Below are 21657 nucleotides of genomic sequence, written 5' to 3'. Positions count from 1 at the left end.
GTTATGATTCAGACAGTCAATGAGTAGAGCTCAAGGAGTGCTTGCTATGGTTGAGGAACAAGGACAATACCCGAAAACCTGTTCAGGTCAGTCTGACACTCCGCGTTTGGGCATTTAAAGCAATTTGTGAATTTGTGAATAAGAGACTTAACTATTTCACAATTTTCTTTTCATTATTGTCATTTGACAAATGGACAGTAAAATAACCAGCAAGAGCTAGACCATTTAGAATTGAAGCTTATATAGGATTTGCAACCATACGGGTTGCAGTGATGCAAATGGTTCCACCCGCCTGTCATCAAACATTGCAGCGTTGTCGCCCTCAAGAAAAAGTGTTACTAGGGAGGTAGATGCCAGGTTAAAACAACCCACCCATAAATATTCTGACACAATAAGGGCACAAATTACGCTTTTTCAGTCCATGAATAAAATGAACTGATTGCGTCATGAAATCTGCTGTTTTGAAAGACACAATTGCTTCACAAAATTATCATAATGGCCTGAATATAAGCAGATATTTCTCTCTCTCTCAAAAAATTTTGAAAAATTGGGGCGGGGGGGCTCTTTAAGTCAGGCACTTCTTATATTTGGGGCAGGACATGTCACAGATAGGTGCAGTCCCCAAACCCACTGGGTGCTGTTGGATCTTGTAATTTAACAGATCTGAAGTCCAGAAGCTTTTCCTCCATTACTCCATCTTTATGTAGCCGAGAAATTGAGTTGATGCACCATCTTAAAAGTTCCAATGTTTTTATTTGCACTGATAGTGGAGGGAAAAAAAAAGGAAAAATCATTCAAATGATACAAGCATGAACGCTGCCATAAATATTCATCTTGAGGTACGCAATTTTTTTTGAGTTAAGTGGAAAAATCCTCTTGGTTCAAAGGATGCTTGGTTCAAATCCCAGCCTGACTGGGAAATCACTAAGGGCCCTTGGGCCTACTTTCAATAATTACAGCCTTCACAAAAAGTGTTGTAATTCTTAAGCTACCTTAACACTTGCAAGAATTTTGGCACAGCACTGCCGCCCAATTCATCCTGCCAATGCCTGTCATTAGATGGTACACTTGAAAAGCCACCTTGACACTTACATGAATTTGATCCCCGCACTGCCACACAATCTAGCGTGCCAATGAGTAAACTCATCGTAAACCGTTGCAAACTGTGCAAGGCCCTGCGCGCAATGACATGCAGTGTTTATGAATAGGTTGCACAATGTTCACAAGTAGTTCATAGAAGTGGCATGAAATTTATGCGTGTCAGAAATTTTGAATATTTCAAAATTTTCTTTGCGCACTGGCACACAGCCTCACAGTTTACGACAACGAGTTTACTCACTGGCACGCCTGTGCTGGGATCAAATTTGTGAAATAGTCAAAGTGGCTTGACACTGCTCTCTTCATTCAGCTGTCATTACCCTGACAGATTATATTCATTATTTGGTTTAATCTTTGTCAGTGTCCAAATACACATTGGACACAGAGTACTCCTGACACTCTGTCATCTTAAAATGTGCACTGTGGTGTGTTAATATAAGCGTAGAGTATGTGAATGTCATGTCCTCGACACACTGGTGACTCCTGCTGGGATCCAAAATGGTTGTGAAAGAAATCTGCATCGACAAACCGAAATGTCTCGCTGTCAGGCAGAGTGATTCTTATTTCTGTGCAGGTGCTGTAACCTTTGGCTGTCACTGCCGGCCAAGTGAAAAAGCCAGCTGTGCGCTGGGAATGACATGATGAAAATAGACCTTCAGCTTCTTACTGACATTCAGGGAGCTGAACACTTCTCTCCATGCACACGCATGCATAATTGATACAGCCACTCACAGCACCATCTAGTGGACACGTCCAGCTCTGGCTGTTGTCTAAAGTTTCCCTTCTAATAACTTTTCAACAACAAATGGAAAAATCTGACAAAGGCGTATGGGAAGAGATTTTCCTTTAATGCGGTTTTAATTATGGATTTATGAAAATCAATTCTGTGTTGCATAACCTTAATTATAAAGCATAACATCATTAGCATAGCAGTTGATTGGCTCCTTAGTGAGACATCAAGTGATGCTTAAAAGTGAAACTGGACTGCTGAAATGAGAACATCAAGCAGAAAGCTCAAAAGAAAACACAACTCATCTACACCCACAGATCCGAAAATATTGCAAACCAGCTCACGTAGATCATATTCACAATTTAATGCATGCATGCTGGCATGGTATCTCTGTCCCCAGGGAGCAACCTGGTACATCCCCACCGCCTGTGCTGTGGTGCAGCCATCTGGATGACAGCGGGATGCACCTGCTTGCAGGCTGACACTTTAACACCTGCTCCAGGCCGCTTGCCAGTCATTTCCACCCAAAAACCCTATTACAAATAAATTGCCGAGCCCAAAAGGCATCGATCTAATGCTTTTCCCAGCAAATGTCATGCTGAGCTTTAGTATTGTTCTGTTGTTGTTTTTACAACTTTTATTGATGCAAAAAAAGGTCTGTTTTCATTGACATTTTGCTTTATAGTGTTTTGTGGACATACCATAAAATCAATGAGTTAGTAACTGGGTTTTCATTACAGACTTGTGCAGAGGTTTAAGGATATTTCCAGGAAAACAATGAAATTACAGCACTGAGCGATGGAATGTAACTCCTGGGTTTTGTCCTCTCCTGACAGCTGTCATTCCAGCTAGGCTCTCTTGAGAGCTATAATTCTAATAGACTGCAATAAAATGCAAATTATTTAAAAATCATACAATGTGATTTTCTGGATTTTATTTATTTGTTTATTTTTAGATTGTCTCTCACAGTTGAAGTGTACCTATCACAAAAATTACAGAATTATCCATTCTTTGTAGGTGGGAAAACTTGCAAAATCAACAGTGTATCAAATACTTGTTTTACTCACTGTATATCCACTTACAACCCCAATTCCAATGTAGTTGGGACGTTGTGTAAAATGTAAATAAAAACAGAATACAATGATTTGCAAATCCTCTTCAACCTATATTCAATTGAATACACCACAAAGACAAGATATTTAATGTTCAAACTGATAAACTTTGTTTTTATGCAAATATTTGCTCATTTTGAAATGGGTGCCAGCAACACGTTTCGAAAAAGCTGGGACAGTGGTGTTTACCATTGTGTTCAGGCCCAGATCCAGACCGGTTTGGACTGATGCAGTTGCATCGGTCAGATTTTTTTACACATCGTTCATCATCGGTAAAAAAAAAAAAATCTTGAATAATCCTGAATAGTGCCGAACGTGTCCCCGTGGGGAACACAGCTTTTGATGTGATCCCACAATGCACTGCGCAGGTGGATCAAAACAAACATAGTGTCAGTCCAGTCGATTCGATGGTCTTGGCATCCAGAAAAAAAGTTGCTGTGCAAGGAAAATTGGGCGCTTATTTCAGCAAGAAACGGTGAGTGGTATATAAATAGTTTTCAGACAATACTGTGATTTGAAAGGCATTCTATGATGACTGAAATTACATTTTTGATGGTTTTCCGACTAAAATCGTTGGTCGACCGATGGCCGAAACTTGGAAAAAAAAAACCCACTCGCTCAGTCGCTGTCGATTGTTGATGCCGAAGATATCGGACATGCCACATGCATTGATTGTAAAACTATTTAATGTATCCATAAATCATCATGGAAGTATGCCTGGTTTAAGTGTATTTATGCCACACACAAACTTTTAGATCGAAAAACATTTTATTTATTTACTAAATACATGTATTCGAATGAAGGCACCCATTCGGTCATGTGACATAGGACACTTTCCGATAATCAAATAAATTAAATCATTGTTGACACACAGAACTTTCTTCATATTTTAAATACACTGTAAATTGGTAGTTATATTTTTCTTCTGGAGCGAATAAATACTATTAGAAATAAATTCTATAAAATTCCAAAAACTACACTGTAAATTTGTAGAGCTATTTTTTTTTCTTCTGGAGCGAATAAATAAATTCTGCAAAATTCTAAAAACGTGATTATTTTTAAATTATAGGGAAGTTCCACAGCCATGTGATACACGAATAAAATAAAATACGCATAAATAAATGATGATTATTGAATAACAAGACGCGTACGATTTTTATTTTATCATTGGGCAAAAATGCATCTGTCAGATTTTCACTCTGGATCCAGCCCTTTCACCTTTCCTTCTAACAACACTCAATAAGCATTTGGGAATTGAGGACACTAACTGTTGAAGCTTTGTAGGTGGAATTCTTTCCCATTCTTGCTTGATGTACGACTTCAGTTGTTCAACAGTCCGGGGTCTCCGCTGTCGTATTTTGCGCTTCATAATGCGCCACATTTTCAGTGGGTGACAGGTCTGGACTGCAGGCAGGCCAGTCTAGTACCCGCACTCTTTTACTACAAAGCCACGCTGTTGTAACACGTGCAGAATGTGGCTTGGCATTGTCTTGCTGAAATAAGCAGGGGCGTCCCTGAAAAACACGTTGCTTGGATGGCAGCATGTGTTGCTCCAAAACCTGGATGTACCTTTCAGCATTGATGGTGCCATCACAGATGTGTAAGTTGCCCATGCCATGGGCACTAACACACCCCTATACCATCACAGATGCTGGCTTTTGAACTTAGTACTGGTAACAATCCAGATGGTCTTTTTCCTTTTTTGTCCTGAGGACACGACGTCCATGATTTCCAAAAACAATTTGAAATGTGGATTCATCAGACCACAGCACACTTTTCCACTTTGTGTCTGTCCATTTCAAATGAGCTCAGGCCCAGAGAAGGCGGCTGTGTTTCTGGATGTTGTTGATGTATGGCTTTCGCTTTGCATGGTAGAGTTTTAACTTGCACTTGCAGACGTAACGACGAACTGTGTTAACTGACAATGGTTTTCTGAAGTGTTCCTGAGCCCATGCCATAAGATCCTTTACACAATGATTTCGGTTTTTGATGCCGTGCTGCCTGAGGGATCAAAGGTCACGGGCATTCAATGATGGTTTTCGGCCTTGCCGCTTACGTGGAGAAAGTTCTTCAGATTCTCTGAATCTTCTGATTATATTATGGACTGTAGATGATGGAATCCCTAAATTCCTTGCAATTGAACATTGAGAAACATTGTTCTTAAACTGTTGGACAATTTTTTCACACAGTTGTTCACAAAGTGGTGATCCTCACCCCATCTTTGCTTGTGAACGGCTGAGACTTTTGGGGTTGTTCCTTTTATACCCAATCATGACACTCACAATTAGTGTCCTCAATTCCCAAACACTTATTGAGTGTTGTTAGAAGGAAAGGTGATGTAACACAGTGGTAAATATACCACTGCCCCAGCTTTTCTGAAACGTGTTGCAGGCATCCATTTCAAAATGAGCAAATATTTGCACAAAAACAATAAAGTTTATCAGTTTGAACATTAAATATCTTATCTTTGTGGTGTATTCAATTGAATATAGGTTGAAGAAGATTTGCAAATCATTGTATGCTGTTTTTATTTACATTTTACACAACGTCCCAACTTCACTCGAATTGGGGTTGTACTCCAACGAAAGGTCACGGGGGGCTGGAGCCTATCCCAGCAGTTATAGGGCATGAGGTGGTGTACAACATGGACAGGAAGCCAGTCTGTCACATGGCTACATACAGACGGACTAACACATTCACCTATGGTCAATTAAACGTTTGCAAATAACCTAACCTGCATGTCTTTGGACGGAAACCAGAGCAGCCGGAGGCAACCCATGTGACCATGGGGAGGACATGCAAACTCTGCACAGAAAGGAGCAAGCAGGAAGTAATCCCAAGACCCAGTAGCGGTTTTTGGCACTGGCGAATTGATAAATGTTGAAAAGGTTAATTTGCTGTGTGTATATGAGAGCCGACTTTGCCATTTGGTATGCTTATATATTTTGGATCAAGGATAAACACTGCCAAAACGTAATGTTGATTAATATGGACTAATATTTTTGGAGAAACTACGGATATTATCAAGCAACAGTGAACAATGGATGTTAATAATTACATTCTGGACTCACACACTTCTCCAGCAGGGAGTGGTAAATCATCTATGTATTAAAAGCAAAGTGGCTTCTGTGTACGTGTTTGCGCGCTCCTTCAATCACGAATCTGGGGTGAGCTGATATTTGCCATTTGGTATGCCTATGTATTTTGGGTATTTCACAAACTCACTGAAAAAGCATGAGCACTACGACATCCCTGGAAAGATCACCAAGATTCTGAAAAGCTATCTCGAGGGGATCCACCTAAGACTTACCGTGCAGGACTATGTAACATCTTGGCAGCGAGTAGAGAAGGGCATAGTTGCACCATCTCAGTGAACTTCATCCTTGCCCGCATGGCGGTCTCTTCCAATGCCTGTAGAACCCATCTAGCCTGGACATGTGATGTGGTTGTAATGGTTAGATCATCCATTAACCCTCTGCTTGGTGGTTGTCGGATATCTGTCCTGGTTTTTGGCCCTCTGGCTTCTCTTTTCCCCACTTCTATGAGCACGTTCATGGCCATCACGAAGAGAACTTCAAACCTGCCAAGTCAAGGTGTATGGTGATCAAGAAAGGCAAAATCACAGAGACGTTCACCCTGAAGATTCAGGAAGAACAGATCCCATTGATCATAGGGAACCCAATCAAGTGCCTAGGAAAACTGTACGATGACAGTTTGAAGGACGTTAACAACAAGAAGTGTCTGGAACAACAAACAACAGAAAGACAGAAAGGTGAACATCAATAATCAATCAATCAATCAATCAATTTTTTTTTTTTTATATAGCGCCAAATCACAACAAACAGTTGCCCCAAGGCGCTTTATATTGTAAGGCAAGGCCATACAATAATTATGTAAAACCCCAACGGTCAAAACGACCCCCTGTGAGCAAGCACTTGGCTACAGTGGGAAGGAAAAACTCCCTTTTAACAGGAAGAAACCTCCAGCAGAACCAGGCTCAGGGAGGGGCAGTCTTCTGCTGGGACTGGTTGGGGCTGAGGGAGAGAACCAGGAAAAAGACATGCTGTGGAGGGGAGCAGAGATCGATCACTAATGATTAAATGCAGAGTGGTGCATACAGAGCAAAAAGAAAAAGAAACAGTGCATCATGGGAACCCCCCAGCAGTCTACGTCTATAGCAGCATAACTAAGGGATGGTTCAGGGTCACCTGATCCAGCCCTAACTATAAGCTTTAGCAAAAAGGAAAGTTTTAAGCCTAATCTTAAAAGTAGAGAGGGTGTCTGTCTCCCTGATCTGAATTGGGAGCTGGTTCCACAGGAGAGGAGCCTGAAAGCTGAAGGCTCTGCCTCCCATTCTACTCTTACAAACCCTAGGAACTACAAGTAAGCCTGCAGTCTGAGAGCGAAGCGCTCTATTGGGGTAATATGGTACTACGAGGTCCCTAAGATAAGATGGGACCTGATTATTCAAAACCTTATAAGTAAGAAGAAGAATTTTAAATTCTATTCTAGAATTAACAGGAAGCCAATGAAGAGAGGCCAATATGGGTGAGATATGCTCTCTCCTTCTAGTCCCCGTCAGTACTCTAGCTGCAGCATTTTGAATTAACTGAAGGCTTTTTAGGGAACTTTTAGGACAACCTGATAATAATGAATTACAATAGTCCAGCCTAGAGGAAATAAATGCATGAATTAGTTTTTCAGCATCACTCTGAGACAAGACCTTTCTGATTTTAGAGATATTGCGTAAATGCAAAAAAGCAGTCCTACATATTTGTTTAATATGCACTTTGAATGACATATCCTGATCAAAAATGACTCCAAGATTTCTCACAGTATTACTAGAGGTCAGGGTAATGCCATCCAGAGTAAGGATCTGGTTAGACACCATGTTTCTAAGATTTGTGGGGCCAAGTACAATAACTTCAGTTTTATCTGAGTTTAAAAGCAGGAAATTAGAGGTCATCCATGTCTTTATGTCTGTAAGACAATCCTGCAGTTTAGCTAATTGGTGTGTGTCCTCTGGCTTCATGGATAGATAAAGCTGGGTATCATCTGCGTAACAATGAAAATTTAAGCAATACCGTCTAATAATACTGCCTAAGGGAAGCATGTATAAAGTGAATAAAATTGGTCCTAGCACAGAACCTTGTGGAACTCCATAATTAACTTTAGTCTGTGAAGAAGATTCCCCATTTACATGAACAAATTGTAATCTATTAGACAAATATGATTCAAACCACCGCAGCGCAGTGCCTTTAATACCTATGGCATGCTCTAATCTCTGTAATAAAATTTTATGGTCAACAGTATCAAAAGCAGCACTGAGATCTAACAGAACAAGCACAGAGATGAGTCCACTGTCCGAGGCCATAAGAAGATCATTTGTAACCTTCACTAATGCTGTTTCTGTACTATGATGAATTCTAAAACCTGACTGAAACTCTTCAAATAGACCATTCCTCTGCAGATGATCAGTTAGCTGTTTTACAACTACCCTTTCAAGAATTTTTGAGAGAAAAGGAAGGTTGGAGATTGGCCTATAATTAGCTAAGATAGCTGGGTCAAGTGATGGCTTTTTAAGTAATGGTTTAATTACTGCCACCTTAAAAGCCTGTGGTACATAGCCAACTAACAAAGATAGATTGATCATATTTAAGATCGAAGCATTAAATAATGGTAGGGCTTCCTTGAGCAGCCTGGTAGGAATGGGGTCTAATAAACATGTTGATGGTTTGGATGAAGTAACTAATGAGAATAACTCAGACAGAACAATCTGAGAGAAAGAGTCTAACCAAATACCGGCATCACTGAAAGCAGCCAAAGATAACGATACGTCTTTGGGATGGTTATGAGTAATTTTTTCTCTAATAGTTAAAATTTTGTTAGCAAAGAAAGTCATGAAGTCATTACTAGTTAAAGTTAATGGAATACTCAGCTCAATAGAGCTCTGACTCTTTGTCAGCCTGGCTACAGTGCTGAAAAGAAACCTGGGGTTGTTCTTATTTTCTTCAATTAGTGATGAGTAGAAAGATGTCCTAGCTTTACGAAGGGCTTTTTTATAGAGCAACAGACTCTTTTTCCAGGCTAAGTGAAGATCTTCTAAATTAGTGAGACGCCATTTCCTCTCCAACTTACGGGTTATCTGCTTTAAGCTACGAGTTTGTGAGTTATACCACGGAGTCAGACACTTCTGATTTAAAGCTCTCTTTTTCAGAGGAGCTACAGCATCCAAAGTTGTCTTCAATGAGGATGTAAAACTATTGACGAGATACTCTATCTCCCTTACAGAGTTTAGGTAGCTACTCTGCACTGTGTTGGTATATGGCATTAGAGAACATAAAGAAGGAATCATATCCTTAAACCTAGTTACAGCGCTTTCTGAAAGACTTCTAGTGTAATGAAACTTATTCCCCACTGCTGGGTAGTCCATCAGAGTAAATGTAAATGTTATTAAGAAATGATCAGACAGAAGGGAGTTATCAGGGAATACTGTTAAGTCTTCTATTTCCATACCATAAGTCAGAACAAGATCTAAGATATGATTAAAGTGGTGGGTGGACTCATTTACTTTTTGAGCAAAGCCAATAGAGTCTAATAATAGATTAAATGCAGTGTTGAGGCTGTCATTCTCAGCATCTGTGTGGATGTTAAAATCGCCCACTATAATTATCTTATCTGAGCTAAGCACTAAGTCAGACAAAAGGTCTGAAAATTCACAGAGAAACTCACAGTAACGACCAGGTGGACGATAGATAATAACAAATAAAACTGGTTTTTGGGACTTCCAATTTGGATGGACAAGACTAAGAGACAAGCTTTCAAATGAATTAAAGCTCTGTCTGGGTTTTGGATTAATTAATAAGCTGGAATGGAAGATTGCTGCTAATCCTCCACCCCGGCCCGTGCTACGAGCATTCTGACAGTTAGTGTGACTCGGGGGTGTTGACTCATTTAAACTAACATATTCATCCTGCTGTAACCAGGTTTCTGTTAGGCAGAATAAATCAATATGTTGATCAATTATTATATCATTTACCAACAGGGACTTAGAAGAGAGAGACCTAATGTTTAATAGACCACATTTAACTGTTTTAGTCTGTGGTGCAGTTGAAGGTGCTATATTATTTTTTCTTTTTGAATTTTTATGCTTAAATAGATTTTTGCTGGTTATTGGTAGTCTGGGAGCAGGCACCGTCTCTACGGGGATGGGGTAATGAGGGGATGGCAGGGGGAGAGAAGCTGCAGAGAGGTGTGTAAGACTACAACTCTGCTTCCTGGTCCCAACCCTGGATAGTCACGGTTTGGAGGATTTAAGAAAATTGGCCAGATTTCTAGAAATGAGAGCTGCTCCATCCAAAGTGGGATGGCTGCCGTCTCTCCTAACAAGACCAGGTTTTCCCCAGAAGCTTTGCCAATTATCTATGAAGCCCACCTCATTTTTTGGACACCACTCAGACAGCCAGCAATTCAAGGAGAACATGCGGCTAAACATGTCACTCCCGGTCTGATTGGGGAGGGGCCCAGAGAAAACTACAGAGTCCGACATTGTTTTTGCAAAGTTACACACCGATTCAATGTTAATTTTAGTGACCTCCGATTGGCGTAACCGGGTGTCATTACTGCCGACGTGAATTACAATCTTACCAAATTTACGCTTAGCCTTAGCCAGCAGTTTCAAATTTCCTTCAATGTCGCCTGCTCTGGCCCCCGGAAGACAATTGACTATGGTTGCTGGTGTCGCTAACTTCACATTTCTCAAAACAGAGTCGCCAATAACCAGAGTTTGATCCTCGGCGGGTGTATCGTCGAGTGGGGAAAAACGGTTAAAGATGTGAACGGGTTGGCGGTGTACACGGGGCTTCTGTTTAGGGCTACGCTTCCTCCTCACAGTCACCCAGTCGGCCTGCTTTCCCGGCTGCTCGGGATCTGCCAGGGGGGAACTAACGGCGGCTAAGCTACCTTGGTCCGCACCGACTACAGGGGCCTTGCTAGCTGTAGAATTTTCCACGGTGCGGAGCCGAGTCTCCAATTCGCCCAGCCTGGCCTCCAAAGCTACGAATAAGCTACACTTATTACAAGTACCATTACTGCTAAAGGAGGCCGAGGAATAACTAAACATTTCACACCCAGAGCAGAAAAGTGCGGGAGAGACAGGAGAAGCCGCCATGCTAAATCGGCTAAGAGCTAGTAGCTACGCTAAGCTAGCGGATTCCTAAAAACACGCAAAGCGAATAATGTGTAAATAATTTAGAGGTGATTCAGCAGAAGGAGTGCTTTAGTTAAGGCACGTAAAGATTACACTGGGAAACAAATCGTAATCTAGATAACTAGATCAATCTAACTGCGCAGATCAAACAGCTAACAGATACAGAAAAACACCGCTGTGCTCCGGAACAAGAAGTGATACAATACCGCAGTGAGAGCCGACCACCAGTAGAGTCAAGTAAAAAAGTAAAAAAAAAAAAAAAAAAAAAAAAATAAAAAGGTAAAAAAGTAAAAAGTCTTGAAAAAGACTATTAGTTCAAAGTCCAAAGCAGCAGGTAGCAGTCTCTGTGTAAACAGTCCCAACAGAGAGCCAAAATTAACAGATACAGCAAAACACCGCTGTGCTCCGGAACAGGAAGTGATACAATACCGCAGTGAGAGCCCCAGGGGGCTACCAGGGAAGTTTAAAGCCTGGATCTTCCTACAGGGGCTCCTACCCAGAATAATGTGGCCAATGATATTACCTTGTTAACAGTCAAGGTCATGGAGAGGAAAACCAACAGATTTCTCAGAAGGTGGCTAGGAATTCCACAAAGCCTCTCCTCAGCAGGACTGTACTGCAAATCAGCAAAGTTTCGATTGCCACTCTCGTCAGTTGTGGAGAAATTCAAGACGGGGAAGACACGAAAATTATGGCCCTGAAAGATTCCAAAGATGCGAAAGTCCACGAAGCAGGAGTTGAAATAAGAACAGGAAACAAATGGAGGGCAGCTGAAGCTGTAGAAGAAACAGAATCCTGTCTTCAACACAGAGACATGGTTGGAAGTGGGTGCAAAGGAAGACAAGGTCTAGGCACTGAACCTACAACTTGGTGGAAAGGAGCAGACAGACAGAAGACAACTGGTCCAACAGGAGATAGGAAAGAAAGAGGAAGAAACAAGATGTACGGGCAGTGCAGATGGGAAACCAAGGAGCCTGGACAAGGTGGGAAACTGAGCAGAGAGAATTGACATGGGATCAAATATGGAAGTACACATCTTTCCAACTGCAGTTCCTGTTGAGACCTGTATATGACGTACGTCCTACACCGACAAACCTGGGCAACTGGGGAATGATAGAAGAGACATCATGCTGTCTGTGCCAGAAACCAGCCAACCTAGAGGACATTCTGTCATCATGCCAGGTTGCCCTGAGCCAGGGAAGATATCGGTGGACATGACCAGGTGTTGAGAGCTCTGGTCCACATTTTGGTGACTGAAAGGAAGAAAGATCGCAAAGACAACCAGCCAGCTTTCATCAACTTTTTCAGAAGTGGAGAACATGCCCTAGCTAAACATCAGCCGAGAGGTGAAATTCTGAGCATGGCAAAGAATTGGCATCTGAAGGTTGACCTTGGAAAGACACTTGTATTTCCACCAATAGTAGAGCCAACCCTCCAGTCAGATGTCCTGCTAATCTCAGAAAGTACAAAGAAACTACTCCTCATCAAGTTAACGGTACCATGGGAGACCTGATGCCAAGAAGCACATGAGGTGAAGCTTGCAAAGTATGATGAGCTGTTGGAAGACTGTACACACCAAGGCTGGCAAACATGGAACTTCCTGTTGAAGTAGGAGGACGTTTCTTTGCAGTGTCCTGCTGGAAGACGATGGCAGCCCTAGGAGTAAAAGGAAGTGACAGGAAAAGAGCGATAAATATCATGGCTCAAGCAGCAATGACATCTTGGCTGTTTGTAATAACAGTCAAGGATAAACACCGCCAAGATGGAATGTTGATAGGACTAATATTTTTTTTGAGAATTTAGGAATATTCATGAGGTCAGGCATTACCTAGAACCCTCTAGTGGCCAATTTGTGTCCGTGAAAACACCATCAAACTGAGTTCAAATACATGTAATTTTGTCACTTTTCAAAGGGGTCAGACTCGTCAATAAAGTCCATTTAATGTATAATGGTTCACGCCAGGTCAGCTTGGTGTATAAATCTCATTGTTCCAGGCAATGATAGCAGATAGCTGGCTGATAGAAGCAAGTTAGAGACAAAAGCAAACTGACTGATTTCAACAGAACAGCATACAGCCCAAGCACGTTTTCACCAAGCGACCAGTCACGGAAATATCTCACCTTCAGATTGGCCACTTCACCAGAAGTGACGTGGCGCCTACCTTGAGAATTCCGTAACAGTGAACAATGGATGTTGATAATTACATTCTGGAAAAATTACGTAATTGTGGTGGACACGCAATGGACATTGTGGACATAATTCACCATACTGACTGTGTTTCCTGTTTGGTATGTGGCAACACACCTAGATGTGCGAAGTGTATACCAGTGTCACCACTTGTGGTTCGAGTGGGTCCCCTGTTCTGCATGTGTTAACATGCTGTGGTGTGCATATGATGTTTTCTGTCTCGACCCCTGCGTAGACAATGGGCAATGTTTATTCCTGCTATGCATATGACAAGCTGTCTTGGCCCCTGTGGTGCTTTTCCTGTCAGGGCTCCTGTGGGGTTAATGGGTGGGGCCGAGTTGTTATAAAAGGTCTGTGAATTATGTGAAGGAAGAAAAATACTGTGCCACGCCGTTGCGTTGTTGAAATCGGAAATCCGCTGCAATTTCCACATAGTTAACAGGAAATAAAAGGGTTGAGTTCTTATTCTAAAAACTGTTGCAGTCTAAGGTCCTAAAAACATTCTGACTCACACACCATTCCAACTCATTACAGAAACTTTGCATAATTTATTACCACCTTTGAAAAATGTCAACTTTTTATAAACACTACCCAATCTACAGCCCATGGATCCCCATGGGCAACACACTAGTACTTCATTAATGTATTAAATTTACTAAAATATATATTCTAAGTATTTCCATTTTCAGGATTTTTGGCTGGATTAGAGGCTAGTAATAATCATTTAACCCATCAATCACTGAAATATGTCAATTTAATATCATCCTCAAAGTATAGAATTTTCGCATTGCCTCTTCTGTATACATGAACATTGTCGTGAGCGGGTGGGTTTCTTAGTGAACTCACTTACTCTAGATTTAATGGCCACCTAATTCAGTCAGAGGTCACCACGGAGACAAGCAATCAGCTGGGCACCAGTGCACCCGTGACCTCCACTCTCAGGTTTTTTACTGCAGGATGCACCAGCAGCATACTGATCACAGGTTGAAAATCTGTTTCAAGTACCATCGTAAAGAGAAATGACAGCACAAATTCCCAACTTCAAGTGTCACCACATTTAAGGACAAACAAATACAAATACACAGCAATGTGATGCAGTCCAATGGTGCAATAAGACCATAACTCTAATGAGAGTAATCAACCAATACAACAATTAAAAAAAAATAAAAATGGGGGGAGCTTTACATAATTTATTGCATGAATTACATTTTAACATGTTTAACATAGCATATCTGTACTCTAAGCATAAGTTAATTCTTAAATAATTACCCAATTTGACGTTCATCATCACAAACGGCAAGATCAATTATCTCCCTTTTGATCACATCAGGTGTATGAAAGCAAAAGACATGAAAACATAATCAAAGATGGTCTGGTGACAATATTAAAAAAAAAAAAAAAACATACTAATTTAAATGTATAATGAAGTTTGAAAAGTAAGAGACTTCACCTGTTTTTTAGTTGTTGTTTTATGCTTCACAAACAATTCTGCTTCTACGGAACCCCGGACATGACAAGGTTTAAAAAAAAAATCATGGCCACGAAATACTGTCATGTGTATGAAATACTCATTTGTGGACACAAAATACTAATTCGTGGGAACAAAATTCAAGTAGTATTTTGTACGCACAAATTGGTATTTCTTGGCCAATTTTTTTTAAACCATGTCATGTCCGGGGGCTCTGTATGTTTCAGAGATTATCAGGAGAAAAAAAAAAAAAAACAACTTACACATCCCCAAAATATGGCAAAATCTGTGTTCACACCTTAATGTCATTTTGGCCACAATCTTACCTCCGTGAAAACCCCAACCCCTTTTTGGTTTTTGTGCCCATTGTGTTTGTCAGTAGGACATGTCAAATAGACAGACATATTTCAGTTCAATTTGGTGAAGAAAAATTATTTGGGTCACAGAGGAGCGACAGATGCATTTCACTTTTAAGATGATACATTTTTGTTATTTTTCCCATACTGTGGTGAAACAGCGCCCCCTACATGCACTACTATTTGCCATAAACAAGCAAACTAGCATTTTCCTTATTTGCCATTGTCAGATCCCGTTTTTATTTTTTAGATACACGCGGCACACGCTCACCCTCCGATGAATGTTTGTGTACTAAAAACCAGCTCTCCCTCTCTGGGGTCCGACCTTCGCGTCTCCACGGGTATTACCCGGCAGGGCTGCACAAAGGCTGTTCAAGCTGGTGGCGAGGAGATTCGTCTAGCCGCTCACTGCCTCCATCCGGACGTCCACCCAGCTGACGCTGATCTCGCACCCCGGTCGAATAGCCTTCTCTGGAACCAGGATACAAGCTGGCCACGCCCGTTAACGGCAGCTCTCCTCTTATGGATCAGGGCTCTTGGAATGTTGCTAGATTTTGAATTTAGTGAATCGTACAGCGAGTCCCCAGGATGCGTTAATTTCATTGAAAACCAGACTAACCTTTTAGAGCACTTTTTGATGTTATACACCCAATAAACTAACTTTTACACCTTAAGAAGAATCAATAAATCCAATGTCCGAGCCTTAACACTTTAACTGCATGCTTGGAAATTTATTGCAGGTTTTGCAAGTGCCGACAACATAATCAAAATAGGTTATATGATGATAATTTCACAACAGTAATTCAAATATAATCAGAATAATGATTGGCAGAGATTTTTGTTTTTGATTCAATAATGCTGTCTGATCTCACTCTGACTGGACTGGATTAACTTAACAATTTTTCTAGGAGTGAGGGAAGGAGGTTTTTGATGTTAAAATCCCCAGTTCGATGAACTTGATTTCCTCTTCATCAGCTATTAATTGTTAGCTGACTACGATCCTTGTGTGATGTTGTAATCCTTCAGGAAAATTAATCCACATAAGAGTTTATTCCTTCTTCAACCAAAAGTTGATCTAATCCATTCTGGTATGATGTGATGTTTCTTGAGAGAGAAAACGTTGAAACTTCCTCACTCAGACTTAAGGCCAGTGATTATTCTCCAATGCTCTGCTACTCCGTGACTGGACGGCCTGAGTGGGAGTTGAAAACTCTCAAATGATCTCTTATGGCTCCAATCCTCTCACTCCACGATTCCAATTGCTGCTCACAAGATGGTCAAGTCTTGTGATCTCCTCGTAGCAGGGGAGAAGTGACAACAGCACCTCTCCCTGGAAGAATAACCCCGTTTCCTGGTGTTTTACAGTTATATATGTGCTGACTCTTTGCTGTTCAGATGATCTTGGTTACCATGGGGACGATGGTGACTCAAAACCTCCTCCCTTCTCCTTCCCTTACTGGAAGCCATCTGCGGCCCTTTGCCAGTAACTTATTTCTCAAGTTACTTTTTTCTGTTAACACTTCAGCTTTTCTGAGAATTCATTTTTCTAAATCATGTCTTTAGAATCACATCAATCATATTCAATCATTTCAACTCTCTTTCACATAAAAACAATTCATATAATCATATACATTTTCATTCCTTATTATTCATTTTCATATTTTACCACATCTTAATCATTTGATCAGTTGTTTATCATCAGCTTCTGCCTTGTTGCAACATCACTTCCCCTTTCTTCTCTGCACTCTTTATCAAACCAACTCCTTCACTTCCTCTTCTGACTGCTTTTTATGAAAAACAACTCATATAATCATTCATTTCACTTATTTGTAACATACTTTTTCTAATCAACTCTTACTTTTATTACATTAATAGTTCATTTAATCATACTTATGTTAGAATCATTCTTAGACATATTCCATCGTCTTCACCACTGAGTTCATTCCATGGGCCTCCCCATCTGCAATGGAAAAGTCCGGTATGACCTCACTTACTCCAGGAAAGTACCAAACACTGTCCAGTTTAATCCAACAGCATGTATATTAATCCAATGGCACGTACTATGTTCCAAGATGAAAACAAGCTGAAAGCAAGCTTAAAGTCATCTTTCTTGACACCATCAACAAAGCAAACTAGCATTTTCCTTACTGACTTGCAAGATCTCACCACAATAGCAACACTGACTGCCACACACCGATTTTATTTGTTTTGATTTTTATTACATTATATTTTATTGCAGAAATATGTACAGCACATTGAGTAGCCCGTTCTTGTCCAGCTCGCTCAGAAACACTGACAACGAACCAATCGCCGAACAGCATGATCATGCACATAATGAATGATTGCAGAAAAAAAAAAAAAAAAACACGAGGAGGAAGAGTTGTCTGTGTAGACAGCTTGCAAAAACAAAAAGAAGAAAAAAATTTGTGTTGTACATATCCCTTCACAAATTTGACCGAAACTACTGCATTGACGTTATGTCATAAATTAGGGTATTTATGTTCTTCACACACTGGTTCAAGAAGACATTGCTGCAGGAGAGAGGGAAGAAACCAACCAAAATGCTGCCGGAGAGGAGGCTTGAACAGAAGCAACAGGTGAGTGAGACGGCAAAGACACAGAGGCGTGGTTTCTGGTGAAAGGATATGAACAGGCACAGGTGCTAGAGTTAATCCAGTGTGACTGAACAGCCCTTATTATGGAGCACACGCAACACCGTATAAATAAATCTGCTTTATTTTGGCCATTATGAGTAAGTATTTTATATATATTATATGTGTGTGTATATATATATATATATATATATATATATATATATATATATATATAAAAATTTGATGGCTTATAATGTGAGTTTTCCAATATCTCTGCTACTAGGTGACCTAATGCAGATTTTTGGGGCCAAGAAATCCAATGGTGCTATTTGCAAAAATGTACCGATCCATATTTGTGTTGAATCACTGTCTCTGTATCAGACCAGACCAGGCTGCATGCACGCTCATACACACAATGTGGCCAATTTAATGCAAAAGTTCATGGACGGGATGCTTGCCGAACGGTGACGCTGCCTACAATTTTTAATCTGTAGAGAGCAATGATTTATAGCATGCTGTAATTTGTGTAAAAATTAAACAAACTTAAAACTGCCAAAATGGTGAAGCTAGTCTGGTGTGACATGTTGTGCAACGCAGAGTCCATTCATCTAACCCTAATAACAAGAACCGTAATCCAACTCAAAACCATTTAATGAAAATAGTTTACATTTAGTCTTTGTCTCACTGTGATAAAATGTCTGATGCAGCTCTCTGCTGCTCACCAGTGTTGCCACAGTTACTTCGAAAAGTTACTTTATTAGTTACTTTTTACAGTAACATTATAGTTACTTCATTAGCAGCTGTGGACAACTTACTGACAGCTGCTGAATGTAACTAGTAAAGTAACTAGTAATCTAAATCGGTTATTTTTAAGACTGAGTAGTCAGAAAAGTAATTATTAGTTACTTTGCTGATTACTGAACCTTAAGAATAACTAAGTTAGATTACTCGTCACCTTATTAGTTACAAGTTGTCAGCAGCTGCTAAAAAAGTAACTGCATAAAACTGCTAAAGTAACTGTATAAAGTAACTTTCAAAGTACGAGGTCTATTAGAAAAGTATCCCACCTTATTATTTTTTTTAAAAACCATATGGATTTGAATCACATGTGATTGCGTCAGACAAGCTTGAACCCTGCGGCACTGCCGCGACGCGCGAAGCCTCCGCTCCTCTTTCCATGACAAAAACTCCTGTAACAGTGGAATGTGCCGTTCATTTCCAAACTGGACGCTGTGTTTTATCCGGGACGTCGTCTGACTAGCACAGGAATTGTGAAAAGACGTGGACATCAGCACTTTTTCGGCACATTGAGACAGACGTGCGGAGGAATTCCGCGCGTCGCGGCGGTGCCGCATGGTGCAAAGCAACGCCGTGATGAAGCCTCACGGGACATGTTCTGGCATGTCCAGGCACATCCACAATTTCTCGGATAATCACTCGATGGAAAAACCACCGACAGCTGTCTGAACGCCATCTCAAAGCCGTCCTGTGAGACCAAAACGGAGGTGGTTTTGTCTGGCTCCAGTAGTGAGCGAATCCATCGTGACACGCGAAGCCTCCGCTCGGCTTTCCATGACAAAATCTCTTGTTAAAAGTGAAATCTGCCGGAAAATAGTTGATGTCCAGCTCTTGTGATAACCAGAGAAATGGCACACGACGGTCCCAGCTCCACAGAGCCATCCGTTTAGAAATGATCCGGTGGTTTGTGGCTCTCGATGGCGGCACGAGCACTGCGCGCAGAGCGTCCTTAAAGCTGTAGTAACAGTCCTTATTCTCTGTGAAGCCCGTAAAATTTTCACCAAAAGCCAGATAAATTTTTCAAATGGTTTCCAGCTGCCAGTCTCTAACAGTTTCTGCAAAAAATTCTGATGGAAAAAAAAAAAAAATCAAATCATTCCACCATTTCCTGACAATGAAAATCCGCAGCGGGAGTGGACCACTCCTCACTGAAAGCCTGCTCACAGGCGAATGATGCAACCGACAGGCGTGGAAAAACTCACGCATGCGCACGAGGGTTCAAGCTTGTCTGACGCAATCACACGTGATTCATATCCATATGGTTTTTGAAAAAAATAAAAAGGTCGGATACTTTTCTAACAGACCTCGTTAACTGTGGCAACACTGCTGCTCACAGATTAAAGGTGTATGTAAACTAGGGATACAAGTTTTTAATTTTTTTCCTCAAAAACAATTTCTTGTATCATATTTAGATAAGCTTTTATGCATAAATAAAATGATCTGAACTCACTTTGGAGTTCTCTAAATATGATCAATGTTTCACAGCACTCTTGGCTTTCAATAAATTCTTAGCATTTGTAAGACTTAAGTGGTGATTAGAAGTGGATTTTGTAGAAATCCACCCAAATACAACAAAGTATGAAAATTTCAAAGTTAGTTTTGATCAAATACAAAAAAAAACAAACAAACTGATTGTCATTGTTTTCTAGCAAAAGCTCATCACAATATAATTGCAAAAAAGTTGTATCCCTAATGTCAACCTTACATCCACCAAATGTTAATGTATTTTTAACATTTTAAAACATTATTTATGACTAAACTATATCAAATGACATGAAATATAAGAAAATAATGAAATATGAAGTTTGCATCATATTTAACTTTAAAATCTTATAATAATAAAAAAAACCTGACAAATCACAAATTATTTTATTCAACTTCATTTTAAGAAATTTCCAGCCAATTCTGAATGTGCCAAAAGTATTAACTAGATCCAACACCTGTTTCATTTCATAAGAGCTGCACCCCTACAGTGTTACTTTTGTTTATGTTGCCTTTTTCAAATGTATAAAAATACATAATCTTAGACACACTTTGCGCTCATGGCATCATTTGTCACACCAGCTTTCTTAGCATACTGCAGCAAACTTGAGTCGTTCCTGAAATTAGTAGCTGTATGCACTGAATTAATTTTGCAATCAAAAATAGATTTATGAATCGAAAATCAATTTTGAAACTAATCGTGATCCCATGAATCAAACTGTACTAAATCCTGACATACAGAAAGATGTGCACCATTAATAGACTTGTATTGAGCTAGAAAAAATAATGTTGATCACTTTGGACCTAAAACTACGTCCCTTCGGCTGCTCCCGTTTTCATTCAGGGTCGCCACAGCAGATCCACGGTAGAGCTGCATGTTAGATTGGCACAAGTTTTACGGCGGATGCTCTTCCTGACGCAACTCCACATTACATGGAGAAATGTAGCAGGGGTGGGGTTTGAACTGGTAACTTTCCGCACTGAAACCAAGTGCACTGACCACTTGGCCACCAGCCCTTGGGGGAGGTGATGGTTTAGTGGTTAAGGCGTTGTGCTTGAGACCAGAAGATCCTCGGTTCAAAGCCCAGCCTGACTGGAAAATGACTAAGGGCCCTTGGGCAAGGTCTTTAATCCCCTATTGCTCCCGGTGTGTAGTGAGCGTCTTTTATGGCAGCACCCTCACATCAGGGTGAATGTGAGGCATTATTGTAAAGCGCTTTGAGCATCTGTTGTAGATGGAAAAGCGCTATATAAATGCAGTCCATTTACCATTTATTTACCCTGCTATTAATCTGTCTGGCACTAACACTGGAAGAAAAAAAAAAACGGTTCCTCAAAGGGATGTCAAGCACCACCTATCTGTAACTTTTTTTAAGTCTATTTGAACCCACAGGCAGGATGTGAGAGGAGCCAAATTCCACAGCAACCAGAGGACTGCTGGGTCTTGGTGGAGGTATACGGTCTGTGAGTGCACCATTTCAAAGTCAACATCTTTCTGACTGCTACAGGCTGAGGCTAACCTTAACGTTAAAATCTAAATTTCTCAATCTGAGGTCAAATGATTTCTTCCCCCCTCCAAGAACAACGTGCCTACAGTACGCTCTGTTCTAGTAAGTGGACGG

General features: G+C 40.6%; 1 long non-coding RNA gene across 1 annotated transcript in view; it reads right to left on the bottom strand.

The window, feature by feature from the left end:
* Positions 1 to 20953, bottom strand: part of LOC117506949 — a 28050-nt gene extending 7097 nt beyond the window's left edge. Inside the window, exons 1-2 of the long non-coding RNA XR_004559585.1 lie at positions 19909 to 20953; positions 10136 to 10138 (exon numbers count right to left, since the gene is read on the bottom strand). This is a non-coding gene — a long non-coding RNA (uncharacterized LOC117506949). The remainder of the gene's footprint in view (positions 1 to 10135; positions 10139 to 19908) is intronic.
* Between the last annotated feature and the right edge of the window lie 704 nt (positions 20954 to 21657).

This window comes from Thalassophryne amazonica, chromosome 1 (genome assembly GCF_902500255.1).
Source record: "Thalassophryne amazonica chromosome 1, fThaAma1.1, whole genome shotgun sequence".
Classification (NCBI taxonomy): Eukaryota; Metazoa; Chordata; class Actinopteri; order Batrachoidiformes; family Batrachoididae; genus Thalassophryne; species Thalassophryne amazonica.
Note: the sequence above shows the minus strand (reverse complement) of the source record. Positions and strands in the feature narration are given on the sequence as shown.